Genomic DNA, 25,983 nt, shown 5'->3' with positions numbered 1-25,983 from the left:
CGCTCTACTGACTAATCCAGCCAGGAGCCCTCTGACTGCTTGAGATACTTCATTTAGATCTGGAATCAGACAGTATCTACTTTTTTGTGACTGGCTTATTTCACTCGTCATCATGTCCTCAAGTTCCATCCATGTTGTAGCACGTGTCGGCCTTTCCAAGGCTGAATAATACCCCACTGCATGTACGTATATATGTATGTATAATACGCATCCTACATACATCCATCAACAGTCGTATTGCTTCCAACTTTTGTCTGTTGTGAACATAAGTAATTGAGAAACTGCCATATCGTTTTCCATAGCAGCTGTACCGTTTTACCTTCCCGCTGGCATCGCACCAGGGTGCAAATGTCTCCACATCCATGCCAACACTTGTCATTTTCTAGGGTTTTTTGACCATAGCCATCCTAATGGATGTGAGGTGGTATCTTACTATAGTTTTGACTTTCATTTCCCCGATGATGAGTGCTGTTGAGCATCTTTTCACGTGTTATTGGCCATTTACACATCTCCTTTGGAGAAACGTCTACCCAAGTCCTTTGTCCATATTTTTATTGGGAGCAATCAATGCATATGTCACAATTTATTCATCCATTCTCCCGGAGATGGGCCTTTGGGTTGTTACTGGTCTTGGCTATTGTGCATAAAGCTGCTGTGAACATTTTCGTAGAAGTCTTTTTTGTGGGTAGGTGTTCTCATTTCTCTTAGATAAATACTTTGTGTACTTTTGCACACTTCTGTATCCACCAGTGCTTCGGACCTAGCTGGTACTCAACAAAAGTAAGCCGAGGGAAAGTGCACAGAGTCACAGAACTAAGAGCTCTGAGGGAGTAATAATCATTTCACATAACAAAGCTCATTTCATATAATAACGTTTCAAAGTTGAGCATGAATGCCAATAGCACAGGCCGAAGAAAAAGAAAGGACATCTGAATTAGAGACTCAGCGATTCCGTTAAGAATTTTGAGAAAGGATAGGCTTTGAAGAAGAGCTGAAACAGGGGGACAACCAGGAAACTTCCTCCTGCAAGGGACAGAGCCTTCTCTCCCCCACGCTGGCTGGACAGGGAGTCCAGGAGGGTGTCTTGCTGGTCACAACAGACGGCACAACGTGGGGGAGGCAGGCCTAGCCAGAGCAAACATTATGATGCCTAGAGTTTGTTGAAGAGACTTTCTTGTGATGTTTTCTGTCTTGTTGCAGAGCATTAATACTCTTTGTTTCTTCCTCTCTAAATCCACTCCTGAACTGCCTCACTGAGAGATTCTGCCCAGGCCAGGATAACCCAGAACAGGACGCAATGCAGCAAACTCTTCTCCTTGGCTCTAGAAGATGTTTGTGTGTAGTCGGGAAACCTGAGTTTCTGCTTTAACTCACTGTGTGTTCCCTTGTCTCCAGAGTTCCTTCCAGCTCTGAAATATTATGACCTAGCAACTGTACGTCTTTCGTCGGTAAATATTTTATTTATTTATTTTTTAGTAATATCTACACACAACGTAGGGCTCGAACTCATGACCCTGAGCTCAAGAGTCGCGTGCTCCTCGGACTGAGCCAGCCAGAGGCCCCTCTTCAGGAAATACCTTTTTCTTATGACAGAGGCATATGTGTTCATCATAGAAAGTTAGAAAATATAAGGGAGCATAAGAACACATAAAATCACTCATAATTTCACCACCCGGTGCTAACTCTCATTAACATTCACTCATTCATATAAAAATAGGTGTTGAGTGCCTGCCACGGACTGCGCAGTTTGAACTACACCTTTCTAGGCTATTTATATTTATATTTTAATGAGCTCATCCTGCTTCGTAACCTGTCTTTCCCTCAACAGACAGTTGTGAGCATATTCCCATGTCAGTAAATATTTTCCTACAGCGTTCCAGTTTTTCATTAATAAACACTCTCAGATCTAGATTTTGAACAAAGGCGTAACCATTTTTTTTTTTTTTAACACAAGTCCTAGAGGCAGAATGACTAGATCGATTAGTAATCCCGCTTACGTGTTTGGGCATCCCAGCCTTTTTTTACGTCCTTCCTCTCACACATACACAGTGAACAGGGTGTAGAACTGTGCTGTCCATCCCAGCGGGCACACTTAAATTAATTAAAATAAAATAAACACTCCAGGTCCTCAATGGCATGTGCCACATTTCAAGCACTCAATAGGCATATGTAATGAACGGTTACTCTGACAGTTCAGAAAACATTTCCATCATCACACAAAGGGCTATTGGACATCACTGGTCCAGAATAATGTTCAACTGATGTTAATTACCATTATTTTTGGGTAGAGAGATTTGGGGGAATTTTCCTTCTTATTGTATTTCTTGGCCCCTTTATAACAAGCATTTATCAATGACTCTTTTACATTTATTCTGCTTAAAAGCTTCTTCCCTTTGGAGGGCTGTACCTCATTTCCACCAGCCTCCTGTGGATGTTTGATTATGGGAAATCTCCAGAGCCCTTATGTCGGGTCATTGGTTTGAATGCAAATTCCCTTCCTGGAGATGGAGCTCAAAAAAGTTGTATTAAGAATCTTTATATAGGGGCACCTGAGTGGCTGAGTTGGTTAAGTGTCTAATTCTTGATTCCACTCGGGTCATGAGCTCAGGATCCTGAGATTAAGCCCCATGTCAGGCTCCACGCTCAGTGTGGAGCCTGCTAATATTCTCACTCTCTCTTCCTCTCCCTCTGTGCCCCTCCCTGCCCCTGCTCACATGTATTCTCTTTTTCCAAAATAAAAAAAAGAAAGAAAAAAAGAATATATACATTTACTTATATATGCATAAAGAAATTCTGGAAGGATACATAAGAAATGAGAAACATTACTTACCTCTAACATGAGGAGTGGGTGTCTCTGCAGATGAGGACAAGAATGGGAAAATTTCCTATGTGAATGTATTACCTATTTAAAAATAGATGAAAAATAAATTTAAAATACATCTTTTTAATAGTATGCCATCGTAAAAAAAAATTGTAAGCAGTGAAATTCCTTTCCCTGAAGGTTATTGGCAGGTTAGTAAGAATCCTTCCAGACTTGGGTCTGTCATAGACAGTCACATATGATAACTTTATTGTATAAATGGCTGATATGCACTCATTCCTTAGACATCACCATAGTCCTACCTGCTTTCCTGTTAATAAAAGGTAGAAAATGGGCTTCCGAAGCTGCAGGACTTCCCACTGCCCCCTCACCTCTCCACATGGCCCTTGCTGACACTCGACGTCTCTTTCGAAAGCCCTTGTGTCAGACCCATTTCCAGGTGGTTGCAGAGCCAGCCATGGAGGTTTCCAGGTGGGTTTGCCTCACTGACCTTGTAGATTTGGCCCCTTTGCTTCTCACCCTCTCCTTTCCTCAGGTGTCTCTTTGTGCACACCTTTCCAAGGCACTGTGGGTGAAGGGAGTGAGGAGTGTTTCTGCAGTACTGGGTGGAGCCTTGGTGTAGGAAAGAGGCAGGGACATGGGGCATGAGTCACATCCAGGTCCCCTGTCCTGCAGGAGACTGGTAACAGACCGTTAGCCTACTCTTCTTGTCCAACCTCAGTTCCAAATCCACTCCCAACCCCTACCTTGCTGGACACATTTCTGAACCTTTCTTACATCTTTGCATTTCTGTGATGGGTTTGCCACATTGCCCTTAGAGAGTCCGTTCCCCACTCCTTCGCTGGGTGCATCATGGTCCATATCTTTACTAGGCTGGGGAGTGAGTGAGTAAGGGGCATTTCCAGAGGACTGAATGGGCCTGGAGTCAGTGTAGGAAGGACGTGGGGACATATGGTGTGAGTCATCCACAAGTCTCTCTGATGCTCTTGGAATTCACCGCCCAGTACCAGGACCAAATAGAGACATCTCGGTTGTGGTGGGTGGTGTGTTCCCTCCCTGAGAGGCCCAGTAACTGGTGTAGCTTCGAAGGCTGTTCTCCCGGCTGCACCAGACTGAAACCAGCAAATCCGTAGAGACAGAAAGTAGATTAGCGGTTGCCAGGGACTAGGGTTAAGGGGATGGGAAGGGACTCTTAATGGGTACAGGGCTTCTTTTTGGAGCGATGAAAGTATTCTGGAATTGGACTGTGGTGGCAGTTGCTCTGTGAATATACTAAAAGTCACTTTAGAAGGGTGAATTTTATGAAATGTGAATTGTATCTCAATAAAAAATTAATTTATCCCTGGTGGTCTAGGTGGTTAGGATTTAGCGCTGTCAATAGAAAACTGATTTAGGGGGTTGCAAATCTACTGAAATCTAATTGACATGCAACGAAATACAACCATTTTAATATAGAGTTCAATGATTTTTGGCAAAGACACCGTGTCACCACCACTCTCATCAAACTAGAACTGTCCATCACCCCAAAAAGTTCCCCTTTGCCCCTTCAGGACTTTTTTCAACAAAATTGGATAGAATACAGACTATCAGAATTCATCACACACAGTAAGGGTATTATTTCATAAAATGTACATTTCCGCTACATTTAAAGATACATACGCACACGATAAAGTTATGGTGTGGGCCACCATCAAAAAAATGTAAAAGTTCCCACAGAAATATGAAGTACCGTGCAATGCGCTGGGAGTGGTTGTAAAAAGTGCCCAGTACTGCTCTGACGGTCACTACGTGCTGGGAATTCTGTCAAGCACGTAGCGTGCATCATCTCATTTAATCCTTCCAGCCACCAGCTACCCGTGTCTCATCGCCTCATTCCACAGATAAGGGAACCAAGGTTTCACTACCTGCGCTGGCTTCTAGTTCTATCTGATTCCAAAACATACTGTTCTTAATGCCCTGGCTTCCTCCTGATGGGTTTATAACTCCCGCTGAAATGTCAAAGCCTGGAGGACACAGACGGTATCTGTCAGTCAACCTCAGTTAATTCACTCGAGCACAGCATAAGTAATGAGATAAAAAGACGACACAGTCCTACCTCAGTGGAGCTCGCAGCCCAGTGGGTAGCACCCACGACAGCTAAAAGCACCAAAGAGAAGGTCACAATGTCATGTTGCTCTTTGTCACCCTGGTTGTGACCCCAGACGTGATGGGCTGGCTCTTCCTACATGCAGGCCCTGGGAACGTCACCCCGGCCTTTCTCTGGCACAGTCCTGGGCAGCCAGGCCATGTGGAACCTGCCAGGCCCAGTCTGCTCTAGGTTGCTCTGAAAGGCCTGAGAGAGGAGTCTTAGGTGACACACACAGTCCTGAGGCTGCTGGAGGCCCAGGCCCAAGCCCAGGGTCTTCCTGGAAACCTTGGCGCCCTCCAGAACCTTCCAGAGTTCTTCTACTACGTAACTGGCCGCAGAGCAGGAGGGGCAGGATTTACAGCACAGAATCCCTTTGTCACTAGGGTCTTTGTCCCTGAGTGTGCCTCCATGATACAAGGGTAACCACCATCAGTCTCTCCTTGCAAAAGGGTCAAGACAGCGTAGGGTTTACCTTCCAATTAGCCCTAATGGATTTCACCCAAACTGATTTACTGCTAATGAGCCTGTTTGTCTCAAGACCCAAACTTCTTCTTTCTTTATTAGATTCTCTGGAATCATTAAATCTTCTGACCATCAGGGACTGTCTTAAAACACTATTCTTAAACATCACTGCACTCCACACACCCCCATGGTCTGGAAAAGTCAGCAGACCCCCAACAGAGACCAGTTTTCACCTAAGAAGTAGCTAAAACCCCAGGAGTCTCGGGCTCATTCAGGCTCCTCAGTGCGCTCACCTGGTCTCCATGGCCAGGGCTGATGTGGAAAGAACTGGAGTCACAACTGGGTTTGGATCTCAGCTCTGCCCCTTGTTAGCTATGCGACCTTAGGCAATTTACCTAACCTCTCTGAACTTAGGTTTCCTCATCTCAAAAAAAAAAAAAAAAAAAATGAAGCTAACATCCAAAGCCTTGCAGGGTCATTGTGGGATTACATGAGATCGAGGTATGCAGTTGGCACTTAATACATATCAGCTCTCCTTTCGTCCTCTTGCCTGCCAAGGAGATTAACATTCTGCAGAGACAAGAACAGCCAAGCAACTTTCTCTTAACGAGGATTTGTATCTTTGTTATTGTTTTTCCTGGAAGGGGATGAACAGGAAACCCTGGACTGGCAAGAACACCATAACCTTGGCCCTTCTCAAATATATTAAGGGGAAGTTTCCATGGGATCTTAACCTCCATGCATTATAACACACTATGCTCCACTTGTGTTCACCTGGAAAACAGTCCTCCTCGCTCTGACTGCAGCGCCCCCAAGAGGTCCAAGCCACCACCCCCCACTCACCTGGACCCCTAGTCGCCTTCGGCCTCGCGTGGCCTCCACTTCCGCTCTTGCTCTCTAAAAATATGCTTCTCTCCAGGAGGCCAGTTCTAAAACTGCAAAGGAGATCACACCAGACGCCAGCTCTAGACCCTCCGTGGTCTTTCCCCGCAAAGCCCACCGCGATGTGCCCACCGCCTACCTCTCCCCTTTCTTCTCCTCCCCACGACAGCCTGCGCCATCCACAAGCGCTTTTCTTCCCCCGCCCCACACGCCAGTTTGTTCCAGCCTCAAGGCCCTGCAGCAGCTGTTCCCTCCACCTGGAGTCTCCTCCTCCCAATGGATGCTTCCTTTTCAATATTCAGGCTTCAGCTCCAGCGCCACCTGCTCAGGGAGATCTTCCCTGATCATGGAGGCGCCACCATCACATCTATCACTTCGTGGTACTTATTTTCATCCTTGCACTTGTCACTACCTAGAATTCTCTGGTACCTTGTCTGTCTTATTCACCACGTGTCCCCCCCCCCCCCCCCCCCCGCTGCCTAGAACGCCGCGGGGCACACGGCAGGTGCGTAATACGCGTTTGTTACATAAATGAACCCTTTTGTCTCACCATTGAAGAGTAAATCAATGATCTTCAGGATGGACCCTCTTCATAGGAGAGCTCCTAATATGTAAGTGTCTAGACAGTCCTTTTATTTTTGGCAATTTTGGCAAAGTGACTTGCTTCTGGAATTTAACAAAACCAGACAACGCCTGTCTCCCTAGTCTCACCCAAAGCTGTGCCACCTCGTCCGGAATCTGTGGAGACTCTTGCAGTCTGGCCCCGCCGTAATAACTAGGCACGGATGAGACAAAAGTTTTACAAATCCCCCTGGAATACTCTGCTGCTTGAAAAACTGGAGCGCCACTGGACCGGAGCTTCAAGCCAGAACCCGCCTGAAGCTAGAGAAGGCCCCTGCTCCTCAGCGGCGGAACACATGGGATTAATTCAGGCAGAAGCCAAGCAAGAACTACTAGCCCCTGAGAACGCTAAAGAAAGGGGATTTTAAGATCCAGACTGAAAAGAAGGCAGGGGTGAAGGGGAGGTGGGGGGAGTAGGAAGGACTCACCTTTCACCCGAAGGATCTTAACCTGTTAGGATTGATTCTAAATGTTAAATGGGGGACAGGTGCGTGTGTGCGTGCGTGCGTCATGCGTGCGTGTGCGTGCGCGCGTGCGTGTGTTTTAGGGAGAGGGTCTATGGTTTTTATCAGGGTTGCAGTAGGATCGGTGCCCCAAAAGCTTAAGAGGCACAGATCCAGAAGGCATGCAATTAGGTTAAAGAATCATCTCCATCCTAAACATGACCTGAACTGGAACAGTCACGAGAAAGGAAAAGTGCTTTGTGCTCCAAAGAAAACACCAGCCATTTCCAACAGGAATTGGCTGTCACATTCTCTGCACTTGGAAAAAAAATCAACAGAGCATCCGCCCAGCCTGCTCAAGGCCCATCCCTTAAGCCCAGGTCTCTGGGGAAGGCAGTGAGCCTTTGTTTTCCAGTCTGTGGGCAACTGGCTGGGCAAGGAGCCAGAGGGGAGAGACCTCGATGGAAGAAAATACAGAAATGCGCCACGCTGTGCGCGCTGGAAGCACCCGAAGGTGGACTCTGACTGATGCCCCAAGACCCACCGAGTGAGGCAGAAGGTGCTAGTTACCGACTCCGTTCTCTCCTGATGTCTTGATTTGGCTCCACTAGGGATGCTGGGCCTGCTTTGCCCTCTGGGTACTCCGAGGCACAACCGTATTAGTTACAGGCCCGGGTGCTTTTCTAAGTCGATTTTGGACCCTTCACGGTTGGCAGACCTACCTGCGGCCACCCCAGCTATCAGACTAAATAAAGCTCCTGCCTGTTCAAGGCGATGTGTCACATCTTGTGCTCAGAAAGGACACTCCCTTCCCCTGGCCCTTCTTGCCTTTATGAAGGGAGAACCTGGGAGGTGGCAGAAGTCCCAATAAGCGCTGGGAGGAGAGCTGTGAGCAGGCGGCAGGCCCCGAGCCAGTGTGCTGTGGCCGGCCTCGGTGTAACCTCCAGGGAGGGCGCAGTCCGCACAGGTCCCGCCTTCGAGAGGCAGGCCCTGGGTGTCAGCCCGCAACCCTAGCCTCTCCATGAGTCCCATGGACTCACACTCAGACTGGCATTGTTATGCTTTGATGTTTGTGTGTGTTCTATCTTTAATATACCCCGGAGGGGGTTCTTGCTGTCCTTCCCTAAATCTGACTCAAGCTTCCCCATCTCAATACATAGCCCCTTCATCACCCAGCAGCTCATCCTTCAGGTCCCAGCTAAACAGCACCTCCTCCTTCTCCTTGGAAAGACCTTCCCAGGCACCGAATCTAGTGTCGTCATACCCCTCACCCCACACACCCACCCACACACCAAGATGCTTTCTTTCATGTCAGCCTGTTTGCGTATCGCATTCCTTTATTTTTCTGTATGTTTCTCCACTCAAAATGCCAGTCCATGAGGACCGAGAGTCTCTATTTGCTTCTCCAGAGTCACTCTCCAGCCTTCTCCCCTGTCCTCTAGGCCTGAGGAGGCTGACGATGGGGTCTGCGTTGCCCAAGCTCCCACAACCCGCCAGCGGCAGACGGGAGAGGGGACCGTGGGTAGGTGGCCCCTCCCTGCCACAGCTCCTACGCAGCAGCCTTCTCCTACAGCTCTTGCTGGGTTCCAGCAACGACTTTCTCCCCTTGCCCTCCCAGGCCCCTGGTGAGGGGCGATGGCTGCTGTCTGTTGCCAACCCTGAAATGCCTCCCTTCACCAGGGATCTCTTCACCCTGCTCGCACTTCTGCAAACAGTCCCTTCATGAAACTCTCCTCAGTGACCAATCTCTAACTCAGTGGTTTTTCACAAGCTTGTGAGACCAACATCACTAATTCCAACATTTTCTCATCACTTCAAAAAGAAACCCTGTACCCATCAGGGTTACTCCTCGTTTCTCCCCTCCCCCTGCCCCTGGCAACTGCCACCTACTTTCTGTCTCTACAAATTTGCCTATTCTGGACACTTCCTATAAGCGGAATCATGTAGTATGTGGCTTTCTGTGGCTGCTTCTTTCACTTAGCATCATGTTGCCACATGTAGCAATATTTCATTCCTCTTTATGCTGAATAATCTATCCCGCTGTCTGGAGAGACCACATCTTGTGCACCCATTCATCAGTTGATCGGCCTTTAAGGCAGTTTCCAGCTTTTGGCTATTATGAATAATGCTGCTATAAACATTCATGTACGAGTTTTTGTGTGAATGTATGTTTTCAGTTCTGTTGGGTAGATACCTAGGAGTGGAATTTCTGGGTCACATGGTAGCCCTATGTTTAAGCTTATGAGGGAAGATACTTTGTTTTAAATCTCTCAGCGTCCCCCAGCACTGCACAGTACTCTCTTCAGCCTGTGGCCCCAGGTTTTGGCATCTGCCCAGAGAAGAACACCAACTGACAAGGATGTGGAGCAAAGGGGGTCTCAAACACCGTAGGTCCACTGCACGTACGCACCCAGGAGACATCCTTGCACACCTGCACCAGGATATTCAAACAAGGATGCTCAAAGTAACATCATTGGTCGAACATTGGAAATAACCTAATGCTCATTACCAGTAGCCTGGATAAATACATTGTGGAAGAAAGAAAGAAAATAAATGGATTACAGCTAGGGAAACAGCACACAGGAACCTCACACAGTGTAGGGAGAAAAAAAAAACACAAGTTACAAAAGAATATGGACAGTTTCATTTATATAAAGTTCCAAAACAAGTAAAACTAAATCATGCAGTTTAGGGATGCATATGTAGGTGGAAAAACGATTAAAAACAGTTTCAACGGCAAACAGGATATTGGTTACCTCTGGCAGGGAGGCGCAGCGGGGAGAGTCTCAGGAAGGTCTTCTGAGCAGCAGCCCGTTGTGTGGTTCCCGTCCTGGGTGAGATACATCAAGGTTCCCTTGGAGTTATTTTTAACTGTACATAGGGACTGATGTACCCATGCACTATTCTGAAAGTTTTATTTCACGATTTAAAGGATAGACAAAACAGAACCTCAGTCTAGATGTCGGGAGACCCGGATCCCAGATCTGCTTTACCGTGCGAGAGCTGTGTGACACGAGACAAATTCTTTCATCTCTCTGCCTCAACTTTTTTCTGATATGGGATGATAATAACTGCCACTTATTCAGGACTTACTCTTCCTGTGCACCATGCTAAGTGCTGCTATATATGTTATCAGTGGTTATTTTTTGTTCCTTGGGCACAAGAAACACGTAACTGAAGACAGGGTAAGCAGAAAGTCTCACAAAGGTGCAGAAATGACCTACAGAAGCTAAGGGCAGGGTGTGGCCAGGGGGCTGCCTTTTTTCCATAATTGTTGCATTCTCCTCTTTTGTTATAAACTGCATCCCACCCACCTGTGAGGAAACGACCAACCACAACTCAGGGTTTTGATATTCTCCATTCAAGACACCGGCCAGACCCGACTCTCAGGACAAATTACAAGGTCCCCGAAGAGAGAATTCTTACTGCTATAGCTTGGATCCAGTGTCCACCCCTGACCCAGTCAACTGTGGCAAAGGGGCTGAGTCACACTATGCAAAATGCCTGCTAGGGACTCTGGGTTGTTGGCAGTCGGCCCATGGAAATCTAATGCTGTAGTGATGAGGGCAGTTCCTCAAAGAGGGGGAAGAGATAGTGGAAGAACAGACGATCCAGTGTCAACTGTTACTTAATCTACTCTTTATAAAACCCAATGAGATAATGTCGATATCCCCATTTTAAAGACAAAGAGACTGAGAATCAGATAGGACCCAGGGTTTCTCAACAGCAGCACCACTCACATTTTGGACTGAACACTTCTTTGCGGTGGGAGGCTGTCCTGTGCATTGTAGGTTGTTTAGCAGTATTCCTGGCCTCCACCCACTAGATGCTAATGGCACTCCTCCAGGGGTGACAATCTAAAATATCTCCATGTGGGGCGCCCAGGGGGCTCAGTCAGTTAAGCGTCTGCCTTCGGCTCAGGTCATGATCTCAGGGTCCTGGGATCGAGCCCCGAGTCAAGCTCCCTGCTCAGTGGGGAGTCTGCTTCTCCTTCTTTCTCTGTGCTCTATTATATATATATATGTAAAATATATAATCTCCACATTGTCAAATGTCCCTAGAGTGGAGAACCACCAACACAGGCTACGTAGACTGCCCAACAGCCCTCCACTAGTAACACAGAGACAGGAATCAAACCCAGGTCTTGGTGACTCGAGAGCCTTCTCTTAGTCACTGTCTCTGCTAGGATCAGATCTGACTTACTTCTCTCACAAGGTGGTAATGAGGATATAATGATGAGAGAGCACCCTGAAGTTAGGTGGAACATATTGTCTCCACATTCTTTTTGTGCTTCCCATTCTGTGGATCAATGTGACTGCTCAAACAGCACAGGACTCTGGACTCTACATCTCTCCAGAATTTGAATTCCAAGGGCCTGACCATCAACCAACCATACTCCCCATTGAGTTTCATGATGGGACTCCTCTTCAAATCCTGCCTCTCCTGAAGACTGGTATTTTCAGTCTTGCTTGTCACGTGGTCAATTCCACTCTCCATCCAATCTATGATTTATGGTAACTTTCCTTAGCTAGTTTTCTTCTAGAGGAGTCAAGTCCTTCTCCAGATAATTGGGTCCTCAAAGCCTATATATTCTTCTTCCACCAAACAAACAAACCAACAAAACCAACCCTGATGAAGCATGTTACATCTCTTCCTTCATGAATTGGAGGTCTCAGTAACCTGAGCTGCATGAGGTCCGTCTGTGACTACATTCTTCCAAACCCAGTGGTATCCTTGGAGTGGATCCCCTGTAACTCTGAGCTGCATGAGGTCCATCTGTGACTACATTCTTCCAAACCCAGTGGTATCCTTGGAGTGGATCCCCTGTAACTCAAAGGCCTCTCTGGAGAATGTGATTTGACAAAGCCCTTCATCAACTGACTCTAATCTATTAGTTTTTATTTGGGTTTTTCATATTCATTGTGACTGATCTAAAAATGATGAAGTCCTTCATTCGCAAGGCTTTGAGGCTCTCCCATCTGAACCAAAAAGGAAAACATTTTGTCTGAGATTAGAGTGGGTTGGCCACACACTAGCGACAGGAGGTCTTTACGGTGAGCTTCTGGAAGTTTATGAAAGAAAGCATGTCCCTAGCTTAATTTGGCTGCCTCATAAAATGACCACAATATGCCATTCACATCATTCCAGTCGAGACATAGCTTGTTTGGAGGCTGGGTTACAATATATTTTTCAGTAAACTTTTAAAATTGAAGTACAACTTACATGCAGAAAGGCAAGCAAATCACAAATACATAGTTTGATGAATCTATCTTAAAGTACACACACCCATATAACCACCACCCAGATCAAGAAACCACTAGCATTCCAGTAGCCCCTCTCAGAATCCCCTTCCGGTCACTCTTCCAACCCTCTCCCTAATGTAACCACTATAATTTTAATCTTATGACCTCCATATTTTTTATGTATCTGATGGCCCAGATAATTATCTCTGGAGGCCAAGGTTAATCGGAAGCTGGAGGATTGTTTCCTCATGAGTCATTCTTCTTAAGTTCATCAGTGAGGATGCTTCCAGCTGCAAGTAATAGAAACTTCAACTCAAACGGCTTACACAATGAGAAAATTTATGATCTCCACATAAATGGAGTCCTGCTATAGAGTAAGTTTCAGGATTAATTGAATCGGCTCCTTGAGTCAACAAAGTCCCATGTTCTTTCCATCTCTCCGCTCGGCCATCTTGGTGTTTGCCTCATTCTTAGGCTGGTAGCAGAACAGTGCAGAAGTTCTTTCTGTTACTCTCACTTTGGAGGGGAAACTTCTTCCAGAGGTCTTAAGGGGAAGATTTGGTCACATGTGCAACCAATCAAACCAGGAGATAGGACTGCCCAGTTGCCTTAGACTTATCTTATGGAGTGGGATGGAGGTTGAGAAGTCCACTCCAATGCTTCCTGTGGAACACCACGTAGTACTCACGGAAAATGTCAGGCCCAACTTATCTATGAACGTGCTTTATAATGCTAAATGGTAACAAGGGTTATAAACAGTGGAGTTTGTGGCTGAACGTACTGGTGGAGATTCAAGGTTACAGGTAAGTAACTCTCTGTGAGGAAAGAATAAATTGACCGTGGCAAAATAAACACAGCAGCTCTTGCCCTCTCTCTCCTGTGAACGTCAGTGATCCTTCCTCTCTGAATTGCCTGTTTGGGCACTGAGTCATAAACATAACTTTAAAAGTCACTGGGATAGTGTCTGTTACCAGTTATGTTAATCACAAGACATAATGTTTCAGTATACACTTAGGACAAATCTCACTTCATTACAAATCACATGATGGCGAGCAGTGCACACATGGGACACACTATTTAAATGCTACCAGGTGTGTGAGTCACAGCTCCTCAAAGGACTCCAGTTCCTTCAGTTACCCTGATAATACCCAACAGCCATTTAGTCCTCCTAGAGGTTTGAATATTCTCTACATTAAAATCCCAATTTTAAAATAAATATTATAAACATGAGCCATACGTATATATGTCTTAATATTCATTTGCATAAAGTAGTTGGAAATGTAACATATTGACATCCCCTTTATCACCATGCTAGTCACATATTATTAGAATACCGGTGAATACCTGTGCTGGAATCCATCATCAAAGATCTGGGTAGGCAAGGTATACGCATCAGTGAAAAACAATCATAATAATGATGTAAAATAGTCATATTGTTTGTGTTAAATGGTAAAACGTGTATGTCTGTGGGTGGTATGACAAATGGTAGATAGATTTCGAAGATAAGGCATTACACTGGATATGTATGTAAATTTTACATATGTAAGTATATGTACACCAATAATTTTACATTTTGTAAAGAGAAAAAGGGTCTCTAAATAATCATTCATAGTGGATAAATACACAACTGATACTATTCTCAGCACCAAGAAAGAATGAATACAAGGGCAATTCCAACTGAAGAGTAAAAAATCCAGCATATCCTTCAGAATACATACCACAAAACTAATAGTCTTGAAGACATTTTTTCCATAAATGTTTCTAATTTTAATTGCTACTATATTTATAAGGCAACATACCAGCACAAATATTATAATATCTAACTGTACATTCTAATTTGGGAAAGTACATCAAACACACTTGATCCCAATAGGCTTAACCTCCCCCACCCTCGGTTTCAGAAAATGTATTCTTTTTTACTAAATAAAGTAAAAATATAATATCCTGTGATCATCAATCATTTTAAATGTGTTTTATATCCAACAGCCTTTCAATAACCCCTGGATGTTCCAATATTCGTTCTTGTTAGAATTCCAGTTCTTTCTCAAGAATAACATATGAGACACATATATTTTACTATTCCTTTGTATGTGAACCAGGAATGTGTCTTTTTTTTTTTTTAAGATTTTATTTATTTGAGAGAGAGATCGTGAGCATGAGAGGAGGGAGTGGCAGAGGATGTGGGAGAGAGAAAAGCAGGCTCCCCACTGAGCAGGGAGTCAGACACATGGGGCTTGATCCCAGGGCCCAGAGATCATGACCTGAGCCAAAGTCAGACACTTAACCAACTGACTCACCCAGGAGACCCTGTGTCTTTTATTTATAATCCCAAACTACCCCAGTTTGCTTTTTGGCCCCCCCCCTTTTTTTTAAGATTTCTTATTTTAGAGAAAGAGAGAGCACATGCGCACTCACACAAGTTGGGTAAGGGACAGAGGGAGAGGAAGAAAATCCCAAGCAGAGACTCCGCATTAAGCGCAGAGCTGGAAGCAGGGCTTGATCTGACGACCCTTAGATCGTGACCTGAGCCGAAACCAAGAGTCCAAAGCTTAACTGACTTAGCCACCCAGGTGCCCCTAGGTTAGGCCTTTTGGAAAGAAGTTGAATATCTCATGATGCCAAGACCCAACAGAGTCAACGTAGAAAATACAGATCTCCTAATGAGGATCCCAAATGATACAAAGAAGCCCGTTAGTTTGCTCGACAAAGGTCAGATCAAGGTTGTAAATTTTAAGAAGAATGCTCTTTTCTGCCATACCAGCAGAGGGCACATTTTCTACTTCCCCATACAGTAGTTCGCCGTTTTCGGCAAGGAAGTTTCAAGATCCCCAGAGGATGCATGAAATTGCAGATGATACCAAAGCCTACATGTTTTTTCCCATACATACATACCCATGATATAGTTTAATTTATAAATTAGGCACAGTAAGAGATTAACAACAATAGCTAATAAAAAAAAGCAATTTTAACTATCAACTATAATAAAAATTGTAAGAATGGAGTCTCTCTCTCAAAATACCTTATTGTACTTTACACACCCTTCTTCTTGTGATGGTGTGAGATGATAAAATGCCTACGTGATGAGATGAAGTGAGATGCATGACATAGTCATGGTGACACAGGGTTAGGTTACAACTGACCTCCTGACCTTACCTCAGAAGCAGGATCATCTGCTTCCAGACGGCCGTTGACCGTGGGTAACTGAAACCACAAAACGGGAAACCACGGATGGGGGTGGGGGTGGGGAGGACTGTAACTACTCCAACCAGCCACATGTATTCAGAGCACCTACTCTGTGTGGAACATTGCACTAGGGAGGGAAGTAACAAAGTAAGTATACTGCCCAATCCCCACTCTCAAGGACACTCCAGTCTAGCTGAGATTAGCACAGGAACTAGTCTGGCACCAAAGAATAAAAATGGCCATACAGAAGGTAGAATCCAAAGAGTGGGAGTAATTTGAGGTTTCATAGAGAAAGTGAGACCTAGCATTTGACTGCAATCTGGGTATGATTCATCTAGGCCAACGCGGTAAATATGCGCCCATCCACTGCCACTCTTTGTACCTGTGGCAGGCATCGCTGATGAACGCCAGTGTGGCTCCCCTTCCCACTGAGCTCAGCCCAAACACAGTGCTACTGGCAGCCCAGACCAGTCAACAGGAATCAAAACTCATGACAAAACCCATTTGGCATTAGGAATGGGGTGGGAGGTGGATATTCTGGCTTATGGAAAAGAACTTTCAAGGGTACAAAAGGTAGGGAAGGGCAGTTAAGAGGAGGAGACAGTAGGAGTGGCTGGCTGAGAGCAGACTATCTAGGTAATAAAATCTGATAGGTCGTATTGGGTCAAATCATAGAAGATATTGAAAACTTAGTTGTTCTTGAATAAAGAATGTGTTTGAGAAAGGATAGTTTGGAAGGACTATGCATAGCAAATACAGAAAATGATGGGGTGTACCCACTTTTAAAAAAAGTCTTGAGAAAAAGCCCACACCTCTGAGTAGACTTCAGAGTGATGATTCTTCTCGTGAACAAAAGATGTCATAAGCATCCTGAATTATACGTTAGAAGACATATTCCTTTGGACAGCATTATAGCACTGTGTTCTTGTCTACGGTGCCGCTGCTCAGTGACAGCGATTTCCCGGTTCCTTGTAAGTGATCTGGTTTTTCTCTTTGGAAGCTTTCAGGAGAGTGGTTCTCAACTGTCATCATGAATCAGGTTCCCCTGAAACAGACTGTTTTTATCGATTTGTGTCAGGGCCAGATAGTGGCATTTCTTAACGTTTCACGGTGATTTCAAGGTGACCCAAAGTGTTGCCATGGTCTGTGGTCTTGGACTTTATTCTTACCCTTCTGTTCTGAAATTCCACAATGATAGGAGTGAGAGTCTTTTTATTTTTCTGCTGAGCATTCAGGGATCCTTTCCAGCTCAAAAAATCATAATCACGAGTTCTGGGATGTTTTCTTGTATTATTTCTGTGATAATTTCTTCATTGTTCACTTCCAGATCTCCTATTGAGAAATGGTATCTCCTTGTATAAACCTCTCACTTTCCATCTTTTCCTTTTTGTTCTATTTTGTGGGAGGATTTCTTCATTTTTATTTTCCAACCCTGCTATTGCTTCCCTTTTTATTTCTGCTCTCATTTAAAAAATGAAACAAAAAAAGAACCCAACCAAAAAACTTTTATTTTGAAATAATTTTAGGTTTACAAAGACTTGCAGAGATAGTACAGAGTTCCCATATACTCTTCACCCATTTTCCAATAATGTTAACATCTTGCATAACCAAAGTACAATGATCAAAACTAAAGAATTAACATTGCAAAAGTGCTATTAAGTACAGACTTTATTTGAAAGTCACCAGTTTTTCCACAACAAGGAAAATGGACATTTCCTTTCCTGTCCCAGGATCCAATCCAGGATCCCACATTGCATTTAGTTCTCATTCCTCCTTTGTCACACCCCCCACCACCCCCAATCTGTGACAGTTCTTCAGTCTTTCCTCATCTTTTATGACCTTGACAACTTTTGAAGAATATTGGTCAGTGTTTGGTAGAATGTCCACCAATTTGGGTCCGATATTTTCTCACGTTTAGATTGAGGTTTTAAATTTTGGGGAATCCAGCAGAGGTGATGTGCCCTTTTCAATGCATCATATTTCAAGGGTACATGTTATTGTTAGTGTGATGTTAAATTTGGTCACCTGGTTAAGGTGGTGTTTGCCAGCTTTCTTCACTGTAAAATTACTGCTTTTCTCTTTGTGATTAGTAAATGCTTTGGGGGAGATACTTTGAGGCCATGCAAATATCGGGTTTCTTCTTAAGCTATTGCCCACTGATTTTAGCATTCCTTTGTAGCCTCAACGTTTGTAATTTTTAGAATTCTTATTCTCTTAATATTCCTTTTTAAATAGCATCCTATGTTTGTCTTTATGAATATAGTATCATCTCTCTGAAGTTATCAGGGGCTTTTTTTGGTTGCTTTTCTTCTGCCTTATCTCTTCCTCTGACTTTTTCCCTATTTGTTTTGGTCTCTCTCCTGTTAAGGCTTTTCAAAAATGGTTGATAGTCCTTGGCTATCCATCCACTCATATTCGACTGTTACACAAGGCACTATAAATCTTTTCAGATGCTTTTATTGAAGGATTTCACTGCAGGGTGAACATGGGGAAGCCACCAAATATCACTCTCTGTAGATCTTCTCTTGGGCTGGTGAGTTTCTCCAGAGAGGAATCTTCTTATTGTATTCTAGGAGCCAAGGGGTGCGGGAGGGGGGTCTCAGCAATTTGTATGAATTTCCACTTAATCCCCACTTTCTACTCCATACTTGCCACTGCCCTCGGCTTTGTCTTGTAATCAGGGTCCTCTCCGTTTCAACTTTGCCCAGGATGAAACCTCAGGGGAGAAGAACAGCTGCCTAGCTGTGCAGGCTAGGTCTGGCAGAGGGTGTGTGTGGTGTGTGTGTGTGGGGGGGCAAGGTTAACTCAGTTTTCAAGGCTGCTACACAACTTCTACCCTCACAGGTAAACAGTGCTTCCCATTTATGAGTTTTTTAGGGATCTGCGGTGTGACTTCCTTCTTGTTGGCTTTTCCTCCTCCTTCTATACTCTTCTAAGTTTATTGCTCTTCCATCTTCCAAAAATGTCTTCAGATCTTTCATCAACTGAAAGTATACTCTCTCATTCACTTTGTCTTTATGGATATATATCTTTCTTTATTCTTTACTCTCATTATCTGTGTGACTTTTGGAAGGGAGCAGAGATAAACGAGTTTATCCAAACTACTATGTTCAGTCAGAACCCCATTATTTTTTTAGGGTGATCAAAAAATAATCTAAAGGGGCACCTAGCTGGCTCAGTCAGGAGAGCATGTGACTCTTGATCTTGGGGTCATGAGTTTGAGCCCCATGTTGGGTGCAGAGATTCCTTAAATAAACTTAAAAAAAATCTAGGGGCATCTGGGTGGCACAGTCGGTTAAGCATCAGACTCTTGATTTTGGCAGAAGTCAAGATCTCAGGGTTGTGAGATCAAGACCTGTGTCGGGCTCTGTGCTCAGCAGGGAGTCTGCTTGAGATTCTCTCCCTCTGCCCCTCCCACTGTTCATGCTCTGTCTTTAATAAATAAATCTTAAAAAAAAAAAAAATCTAAAGACGAATCAAGTAGAAAATTCTGTGAACCAAGCTTCCATGAGGAAGAACTACAAATAATTTATGTAGCTACTTCACCCTCAAGGGGTGAACAAACTCCCCGTTTCTCAAGTGTGGGCTGCCCATAGTGACTTCCTTCCAAAATGGAGCAGTATGAAAAGTTCCTTCCAATGAATAACTTTACAGTAAAGAAACCTAATAAATGCTACCTCAGACCATTGATGAAGGTCAACATCAACAGTGATAGGTCATATTGATAGTACATACCTCTGATGTGATAAAAAAAACAGCAATTTACCTCTGCAGCCTTCCTTCCACCTCCCACCCCCTCCCACAACACTACAACCTCAGTCTATTGTAATAAAAATATCAAGTTCCAATAGAGGGCATCCTACAATGTACGTAACTGGTACTCCTCAAAATTGTCAAGGTCATCAAAAACAAGAGTCCGAGTAACTGTCACAGTCAAGAGGAGCCAAAGAAAACGATGACTAAATGTGAAGTGCTGGGGTGCCTGGGTGGCACAGCGGTTAAGCGTCTGCCTTCGGCTCAGGGCGTGATCCTGGCGTTGTGGGATCGAGCCCCACATCAGGCTCCTCCACTATGAGCCTGCTTCTTCCTCTCCCACTCCCCCTGCTTGTGTTCCCTCTCTCGCTGGCTGTCTATCTCTGTCAAATAAATAAATAAAATCTTTAAAAAAAAAATAAATGTGAAGTGCTACTCTGAAGTTAAAAAAAAAAGACATTATGTAAAATGTGAGGAAATATGAATAAAGTATGGACTTTAATAAACTGATATTAAATCATTAATTATAAAAATGTATCACACTAATATAAGCTGTTCATAGGGGAAAACAGGTGCCCACCTCATGAGAACCCTCTGTACTATCTGCACAATTTTTCTCTAAACTTAACTGTTCTAAAAAAATAAAACTTAAAATATTTATATGAAACCAATAAATACTGGCAGCTGAATCTATTTACAGAGAAAACAGGATGGCTTGTGGGCATGCAGGAGTGAATGGGGTTTTTGGTTGTTAGTGATGTGGGCAACATTGGGATTCATCTTAAAATTCTACTTGGGAGTCCTAGATAGTTCTTCAGCAAATCTGGCTACGGTTGTTCATTCAGACAGTGTTATAAATCATACTGAATGTACTTAGCCTTCCCTATGGCCCAGCTTAATGCAGGGCACCCCGAGAGATGCAGAAGACCCTTCCGAGGTCACAGTCCATTACTGAAGACACCTGAATACACACACACACACACAGTGTGTGTGATTATGGTATCTGCTTTAGGTAACTGCTTCCCTTATGATCCCCAAACCTGGGTCCCCATGCCCTTGATGGGACCAGAAGTGGACACTGGCATACTATCTGACCGACTATATTCTTATTTCTAGGAATTAATTTCCATGAGGCATTTGGACTGGAAATTAATATAGCCACCTGGATTGCTACTGATCTTCTGATTTCTAGTCCTAGTTGCTCCTGAAGTCCAGCTATGCTTCCTATTTACCCTTGAGTTCCATCAGGTATTCATAACTGATTCATAACAAGTAGATTCCCTTTTACCTATATTAGCTTAAAAAGGTCTCTTTATCTTATCCTATGAAAAAAAAATTAGGGTGCCTTTATGACTCAGTCCATTAAGCACCTGACTCTTGATCTCAGCTCAGGTCTTGATCTTAGGGTTGTGAGTTCAAGACTGACATTGGGCTCCACAGTGGGTGTGGAGCCTACCTAAAAAGGGGGGGGGGCACCTGGGTGGCTCAGTCAGTGAGGCCTCTGACTCTGGCTCAAGTCCTGATCTCGGGGTCCTGGGTTGAGCCCGCTCTCTCTCCCGCTCTCTCATAAATAAATAAATGCAATCTTTGGGGGGGGGGGAAGAAAAGAAAAAAAATCTGTGTATCTTTTTTAAGTGAAGAGTATTTCTTCTTTCCAAAGATACTTAGCACAGAACAAAAAATGAGTTTCTGCCCTATGAGAGCTAGGGTATACTTCGGAGAGGCAGAAGCCTTACAAAGACATCATTACCAAGGCAGGCATTTAAGGTCAGATAAATTGCAGAGGCCATAGCGGTCAGTATACAGGTCTCAGAAACCAAATCTGAATGAGCTTAAGACAAAAAACAAATCTACTGACTCATACATGAAAGGTCCAGAGGTAGAATTTAGCCTTAAACGAAGGTCAACAAAGATGTTCAAACAGAACTGCACTAGTTTATATGGATGGTCCAGATCATAAACAAATGGGCTTTACTTTTCCCAAATGTTTTCTAGGACAGACTAAAGGGTACATTTTTGTACCACAATACTTTAAAACGAAGAGAAGCATAGCTGAGGTGTTATCTTATAATTTATTAGTAAAACATAAGGCCAAGTCGTTTAATGAACGGCAGGGCAGGGGTTACAATAAGAATGAAGAAAAAACTCAAAAAAGATTTTTTAAAGAGTTCAGGGAAAAGGGGCGCCTGGGTGGCTCAGTCGTTAGGCATCTGCCTTTGGCTCAGGGCGTGATCCCAGCGTTCCGGGATTGAGCCCCACATCAGGCTCCTCCACTGGGAGCCTGCTTCTTCCTCTCCCACTCCCCGTTTGTGTTCCCTCTCTCGTTGGCTATCTCTCTATCAAATAAATAAATAAAATCTTAAAAAAAAAAAAAAGAGTCAGGGAAAAAAGGGGATCCAACTGGGAGTCTTGGAAAGCTCATCTTCCTGTGCTGTTCAGGCTATAGTTTCCCCCATTTCTCTATTTGTTCCTGATTATCAGACTTTTGGGGTAGTTCTGTCAGGGGGCAGATTTGTGAGAAGCTTCATTTTTACTGTGGACACCATCCTGTTGCTCTGTAATGTAACACCACCTCCCCTTTCTGAAAAACTCAGATGAGGAAGCTAGGGGAAAAAAATCTCAGAAGTAAGCTTCTCTAAGGAAAAGTGAAATTCAGGCACCTGGGTTTTTTCATTTTTCTGTTTCCCGGTTCATGTGGTTCTAAAGTTAACATCAGTGTTTCAGTGACAGAGATTAGGACCAGGAGCAAACGGGAGCGAACTGCTTTTGAGGCTGGCAAAAACCAAAAACCAAAAACCAAAAATGCCATGTCACACTTGTAACAAACAGCATTTGTTATTTGTGTTACGTTGTGCTTCCTTTGATCAGACTTCAACCGAATCATCTTTTCATGATGTAACAATCTCAAAAGCTAGAAATGACAGTTTCCAAATCTTATGGTATATGGCACAAAGTACAGGCTTTCCACTTCTCAGATGTCAACATGATTTGCAGAGATAGGTTCAGAAGAGGCTAAATTCAAGCCAACCAATTATCAATTACTTCCCATTTAAAAACGATAAATTTAGGGACGTGTGGGTGGCTCAGTCAGTTGGGCATGTGTGACTCTTGGTTTCAGCTCAAGTCATGAGCTCAGGGTCGTTGAGACTGAGCTCTGTATCGGGCTCTGTGCTCAGTGTGGAGTCGGCTTCAGGATTCTCTCCCCTTCTGCCCCTCCCCCTGCTCGTTTGCATGTGCTCTCTCTAAAGTAAATAGATAAATCTTTAAAAACATCTTTTAAAAAAGTTGTTTCTAAAGGAGAGGTCACGACGAGCACCATTGAAATTGGAAGGATTATTAGAAATTTTTATCAACAGCTATATGCCAATAAACTAAGCAATCTGGAAGAGATGGAATCCTTCCTGGAAACCTATAAACTACCAAGATTGAAACCGGAAGAAATTGATTCCTTAAACAGGCCAATTAATTATGAAGAAATTGAGTCAGTGATAAACAACCTTCCAAATAACAAAACTCCAGGCCCGGACGGTTTTCCTGGGGAATTCTACCAAACATTCAAAGAAGAAATAATACCTATTCTCCTAAAGCTATTTCAAAAAATAGAAACAGAAGGAAAGCTACCAAACTCATTCTATGAGGCCAATATTACCTTGATCCCCAAACCAGGCAAAGACCCCCTCAAAAAGGAGAATTACAGACCGATTTCCCTAATGAATATGGACGCCAAAATCCTCAACAAGATACTTGCTAATAGAATCCAACAGTACATTAAAAGGATTATCCATCACGATCAAGTGGGATTCATACCTGGGATGCAAGCGTGGTTCAATATTCGCAAATCAATCAGCGTGATACATCATATCAACAAGAAAAGACTCAGGAACCATACGATCCTCTCAATCGATGCCGAAAAAGCATTTGACAAAATACAGCATCCTTTCCTGATTAAAACCCTCCAGAGTGTAGGAATAGAAGGTACATTTCTCAATATCATAAAAGCCATCTATGAAAAGCCTACTGCAAATATTATTCTCAATGGGGAAAAGCTGGAAGCCTTTCCCTTAAGATCAGGAACTCGACAAGGATGCCCACTCTCGCCACTATTATTCAACATAGTACTAGAAGTCCTTGCAACAGCAATCAGACGACAAAAAGGGATCAAAGGTATTCAAATTGGCAAAGAAGAAGTCAAAATGTCTCTCTTTGCAGATGACATGATACTCTATATGGAAAACCCAAAAGAAGCCACTCCCAAATTATTAGAAGTTATAGAGCAATTCAGTAACGTGGCAGGATACAAAATAAATGCTCAGAAATCAGTTGCATTTCTATACACGAATAACGAGACCGAAGAAAGAGAAATTAGGGAATCCATCCCATTTACAATAGCACCAAAAACCATACGTTACCTTGGAATTAACTTAACCAGAGACGTAAAGGACCTATATTCTAGAAACTATAAATCACTCTTGAAAGACATTGAGGAAGACATAAAAAGATGGAAAGATATTCCATGCTCATGGATCGGAAGAATTAACATAGTTAAAATGTCCATGCTACCCAGAGCAATCTACACTTTCAATGCTATCCCGATCAAAATACCAAGGACATTTTTCAAAGAACTGGAACGAACAGTCCTTAAATTTGTATGGAAACAGAAAAGGCCCCGAATCTCCAAGGAACTGTTGAAAAGGAAAAACAAAGCTGGGGGCATCACAATGCCGGATTTCGAGCTGTACTACAAAGCTGTGATCACAAAGACAGCATGGTACTGGCACAAAAACAGACACATAGACCAATGGAACAGAATAGAGAGCCCAGAAATGGACCCTCGGCTCTTTGGGCAACTAATATTTGATAAAGCAGGAAAAAAGATCCGGTGGGAAAAAGACAGTCTCTTCAATAAATGGTGCTGGGAAAATTGGACAGCTACATGCAAAAGAATGAAACTTGACGACTATCTCACACCATACACAAAAATAAACTCCAAATGGATGAAAGACCTCGATGTGAGACAGGAATCCATCAAAATTCTAGAGGAGAACATAGGCAACAACCTCTACGACATCGGCCAAAGCAACCTTTTTCATGACACATCCCCAAAGGCAAGAGAAACAAAAGATAAAATGAATTTATGGGACTTCATCAAGATTAAAAGTTTCTGCACAGCCAAGGAAACAGTCAGAAAAACTAAGAGGCAGCCCACGGAATGGGAGAATATATTTGCAAATGACACTACAGATAAAGGACTGGTATCCAAGATCTACAAAGAACTTCTCAAACTCAATACACGAGAAACAAATAAACAAATCAAAAAATGGGCAGAAGATATGAACAGACACTTTTCCAATGAAGACATACAAATGGCTAACAGACACATGAAAAAATGTTCAAAATCATTAGCCATCAAGGAAATTCAAATCAAAACCACACTGAGATACCACCTTACGCCAGTTAGAATGGCAAAAATAGACAAGGCAAGAAACAACAATTGTTGGAGAGGATGTGGAGAAAGGGGATCCCTCCTACATTGTTGGTGGGAATGCAAGTTGGTACAGCCACTCTGGAAAACAGTGTGGAGGTCCCTTAAAAAGTTAAAAATTGAGCTACCCTATGATCCAGCCATTGCACTACTGGGTATTTACCCCAAAGATACAGACGTAGTGAAGAGAAGGGCCATATGCACCCCAATGTTCATAGCAGCAATGTCCACAATAGCTAAATCGTGGAAGGAGCCGAGATGCCCTTCAACAGATGACTGGATTAAGAAGTTGCGGTCCATATATACAATGGAATATTACTCAGCTATCAGAAAGAACGAGTTCTCAACATTTGCTACAACATGGACGGCACTGGAGGAGATAATGCTAAGTGAAATAAGTCAAGCAGAGAAAGACAACTATCATATGATTTCTCTCATCTATGGAACATAAGAACTAGGATGATCAGTAGGGGAAGAAAGGGATAAAGAAAGGGGGGGTAATCAGAAGGGGGAATGAAACATGAGAGACTATGGACTATGAGAAACAAACTGAGGACTTCAGAGGGGAGGGGGGTGGGGGAATGGGATAGACCGGTGATGGGTAGTAAGGAGGGCACGTATTGCATGGTGCACTGGGTGTTATACACAACTAATGAATCATCGAGCCTTACATCGGAAACCGGGGATGTACTGTATGGTGACTAACATAATATAATAAAAAATCATTAAAAAAAAAAAAAAAGTTGTTTCTAATAACGTAGTTCAAATCTAAATTCTCATTAACTGTTTTTTTAAGAGACTGTTTTTGCAAGGGATGCAAGGATCATTTTATTTTATTTTTAAGATTTTATTTACTTATTTGACAGAGAGAAAGCACAAGCAGGGAGAGCTGCAGGCAGAGGTAGAGGGAGAAGCAGGCTGCCTGCTGAGCAGGGAACCTGACACGGAGCTCCATCCCACTGGGA

At 43.6% G+C, this 25,983-nt stretch overlaps 1 long non-coding RNA gene across 1 annotated transcript; it reads right to left on the bottom strand.

Annotated features, from left to right (window-relative positions):
* Nucleotides 1-2,777: 2,777 nt before the first annotated feature.
* On the bottom strand, nt 2,778-10,866 carry LOC148108233 (uncharacterized). The gene is made up of 3 exons (XR_015728050.1): nt 10,114-10,866; nt 6,255-6,346; nt 2,778-2,902 (listed from the first exon to the last, which is right to left on the bottom strand). It is a non-coding gene; the product is annotated as an uncharacterized LOC148108233 (long non-coding RNA).
* Between the last annotated feature and the right edge of the window lie 15,117 nt (nt 10,867-25,983).

The sequence above is a fragment of the Ursus americanus genome, chromosome 21 (genome assembly GCF_024610735.1).
Source record: "Ursus americanus isolate L20-20 chromosome 21, mUrsAme1.1.p, whole genome shotgun sequence".
In the NCBI taxonomy this organism is placed as follows: domain Eukaryota; kingdom Metazoa; phylum Chordata; class Mammalia; order Carnivora; family Ursidae; genus Ursus; species Ursus americanus.
The sequence above is the reverse complement of the archived record's forward strand: the minus strand, read 5'-3'. Positions and strand labels throughout refer to the sequence as shown.